Here is a 4,260-nt window from a genome sequence, read left to right as displayed (position 1 = left end):
ATGTGACTCTGAACATGTAAGTAACAACTAACTTGGTTTGCGGCAAAGACGAGCAACTTTATAATGACCATCGCATTGGTTTGAATGTGCTGGCACGCCCAAACTAGCGGAGCCGTTTCCTATTACCCCCCAAGTCGCTGGCACTAAGTGTTGGGTAGAAGAACATCTATACTGCAGTAACCTGATAATACCCAAATACATGCACTTATACACAGGGTGGTGTTCCCAGTGTGCTGACAGTGCTCAACACCATGGCGGAGGCAGAGCGTAATACAGAACAGAACAACAAGGACAATCAAGGCTTGTTTGCAGATGTTGCCTGATGATCGCGAGAGCATGAAACTTCGCAGCAAGCAAGCCTTGATTGTCCTTGTTGTTCTGTTCTGCATAGTATGTAGTAAATGTTCGTACTAGCAATGAGAAAACGTGTCAGCTCAAAACTAGTGCTGCCAAAAGGTCAAAAATAGACCGGTAATAATAGTACGGTTCCTGAGTTACTCGTGCGTTGGAGCAACCCAGCTGAACTTACTTCGGGAGGTCTTGCTTAGTTCAGGAAGTCTCGTTCACAATCGTGCTGAATACCTCTGCGCATGATGCCGTACTGCTGAAGGACTACATCAACAGGAGAGGTGGTATCATGCCAAACAGAGGAAACGAGATGAAATAGTAGTCAGTAACGAGCCGGTTAGTCAGTAGTGCTGATTCGAGAGCAGCTCTGAGACCAGCGCAAATCAAGCATAATTATGGACATGTACTGACATCAACTGCTTCATATACAGGACATACATGTTGTGCATTTCACGGATATAATTAAGTTTCGCTTTTTCCAGGCCACCACAGTGCCTGATCATCCCAAGGTGGCAGATTTAGTCCTTTGGGCCGAGATCGAGGTGGTAAGTCTCGTCAACCCTCCAGTACCCTAGATGTACTAGTCGCTGAAAGGAACAATCAACACATCAGAGTTACAATGTCATGTAGAATTGTAGATGTACCATAGCAATCCGTTGCAGGTTTGCTCCAAATAGATTACACAACAGCATGCACAATCTACGGACATCAGCAACAGCAACAGCATACAATCATGTACATGTACGTGTACCGTGTTGAGCGTAAGCAATGAAGACCAGGGCGCAGGTGGATAATGATGATAATTAACGTTACTCTAATACTCAACAACTCCGAAGCAAGAAAAATGGTCATTGGTTGCAGGAAAAGATACAAACGGAATAAAGTAAAAATTGACTTTCACAACCAGGAGTCCAGGACTCGAACTTGGGACCTGCGCGTGAAGCCAGCAATGAAATATCTTTTCATTAGCTAGTAGTTAAATTTTATTTTATAATTTGGCTAGTCGGCTACTATACCTCTTTTTCGTCTTGGGGGTTAGACAAGGAGAAGTAGCCATGAAGGGCAGTGAGCCCGATGCAAAAATGTAAATTGTGTTACCAGTAGATCCCATTGCCCTGTCACGTACACTTTGCTCATAAGTTCGCCAAATCCATGAACTAACTTACAGGATTTGAACCTGGTACCCTCTGCTTTCCAGCTATAGTCTTCCTACAATGCCTGCCACCCAGGACCAAAACGTTTCACGTTTCCTGTAGTGTTCTAAATAATAATACATGTACTGGTAATTCCAGGAGATGACTGCAGTGGTAAGTTCGTAATTTGACCATTATGATACAACACGATGCTTGCAGATAACAGCATGAACAGTGCACGTACTGTTGTGTACATACCCTGTGTGGGCTCTTTCTTCTTTTCAAATGAAGAAAATCTTGGTACTGTGAATAAACGGACAGGATGAGTGTATAGCAGCAACGAATTAATCATTGGTTTGAAATGAAAGATGCATACGGGAAAAGTCTATATAAAAAACTTGACTGGCACAACCAGGACTCGAATCCAGTACATTGAAGTACGACTCGCCTTGATTGATTCTATTTGGATTCGCGAGACCAAACGAGCAGGAGTGCTCAATAACAGGGTGGCGTATGGTTGAGTTGTGCTATGTGACAATGTAGTGGGTGCGTGGGGTTGTGGTGGTGGAGGGGGGGGGGGGAGGGGCCTGCGGAGGCCCAAAACAATGTAAGGCCGGGGATGGGAGGAGAGAAGGCCAGCGGAGAGTCAAACTCAGAAGAGGGAGAAGAGAATAGCTGAAGTACACGTTGACTGTGCGAATTCAAATAAACCAAACAGCAAAAACGAGTACACAAATTCACGAGAATAAAGACTGGTCATTTAGGATCACATCCGCTCAGTTAGAGTCCCTTGATGTACTCCAGGCTAAGGTTTGCCGGCGACTCCTGAAGTCTGCAAAAAGGACCTTTGATATCTACGAATCAAAATCCAATTTGAATAGATTGTGTCACTTAGAATCTCTGCAATTTCGCCGTATCTTTATTTCTCTTGTTGTGATATTTAAGTACTTCAATTTCCACCAAGAATATGTCTCTCGCATTGCGATAACCATATCACGTAGTGCCCGTAGGCCCAAAAAGCTAATTTTTAACTCACATGGTCGTATTTTTTCATCCCTTTTCCTACAGAAAACTGGTTCTCTTTGGAATTGTCTTCCACCCCGATTGACAACTTTAGATTCCCTATCTGAATTCAAGCGTCATTTACGTATTCACATTGCTAAGTATCACTTCGACTGCACTGGTACACCTTTGATGTGCAATCATTGATTTACATGCTTGTTCTTTTCTTCTCTGTCTTACTTTCTTTCCTTGTGTTTCTTATTATTCCTTTTTAAAACCAACATTTCACACTCACCTTGCGCACTTTCTTTCGCATCCTTAACTGTGTTACTAGTACATATACAATTATAGCAATAAAAACTGCTTTATGGCAGTTTTCTAAAAAAAGTTATTGTGTTCTAGTCCATGGACCCCGTCTAAAAAGTAAGAAATTAACGAAATGTGATAGCCGAAAATTAAAATTTCACACAAAACCTCACAATAATCACGACACTTGAAGATCCTATAGTACGGCACTTGTTTATTCCGACACTTGTACTTGTACAAGTACATGGACTGCGCCAACATGCTTGCATGTGAAAGAGGACCACGAGGGGAAAAGGTCGTCTCGCATCCTGTGTGTGATTATTGTGAGGTTTTGTGTGAAATTTTAATTTTCGGCTATCACATTTCGTTAATTTCTTACTTTTTAGACGGGGTCCATGGACTAGAACACAATAACTTTTTTTAGAAAACTGCCATAAAGCAGTTTTTATTGCTATAATTTCTTTTGTTTTTTTGGCTCAAGGATATTATTATTATTATTATTTTATTTATTTTACTAGGGTGTTTCCCACAGACCTATGGTCTTCTTACGGGAGCCCCTATGTACTACATGTACGTGTATCATATCAAATTCAATACCGTATTATACGCATTGATGTGCAAGCCTTTTCTTGCGGAAAATGGAACTAGTCTTGCGTATGATGACAGATGTACACTGTATTCAGGTTCTTCTGCCGGGGAATCATATGGGTAGTGCAGTGGCGGTGATAATAATAATAATAATAATAATAATAATATCTTTATTAGGATGACCCGATACCTTTTTTATACGCAGGTCATTCTGTGGATGTTGCAGAATTTCATGACTCTGTCATAAAATTGTCTTGTCTTTCAGAAAATTCAGATGTCCACACCCTAAATCACATTTACATGAGAATTGTAACCAGGTGCGTGCCGCAGATGTTTTTGTTGATTCTGTGTTTATAATTGTAGTCATGGGTTGTCGTGATAAGGTCATCCGGCATCATATTGTAGTGAAATCGTAATCCTGTTGATGTCGATAACACTTTTGGAAGCAGTTCAATGACTTCAAAGTGTTACAAGTCCACGATTGTCTAAAACAACACAGCAAAGTAGGAACAATAAACATGTATTAAAATGTAAACAAATACATTGCTGAGTCCGACACCTTGTTCCAACAACTACACTGATCCTGAGGATATAAGGGGCAAGGATATATGGTTGGAGGTACTGAGAGATAAACAAGGCACTCCATAATAATAAAATGTTACACGACTTTGGGGGAGTATGAATGATATCCAGTCAAACCCCCTTAGGACGAACATGAAGGGACCGATGGCATTTGCTCTGTGAGTTTGTCTTAACCCTATTTTATAACGAGTGAATACAATTATTTCTCCAATAGAGACACGAATAGATTTCTTCTAAAGCGAAAGATTCTAAGCCAGACCAAACCATTGACTCGTCTTTTATGAAACAAATGAGTCACTGA

Source organism: Sycon ciliatum, chromosome 3, assembly GCF_964019385.1.
Source record: "Sycon ciliatum chromosome 3, ocSycCili1.1, whole genome shotgun sequence".
In the NCBI taxonomy this organism is placed as follows: Eukaryota; Metazoa; Porifera; class Calcarea; order Leucosolenida; family Sycettidae; genus Sycon; species Sycon ciliatum.
Note: the sequence above shows the minus strand (reverse complement) of the source record.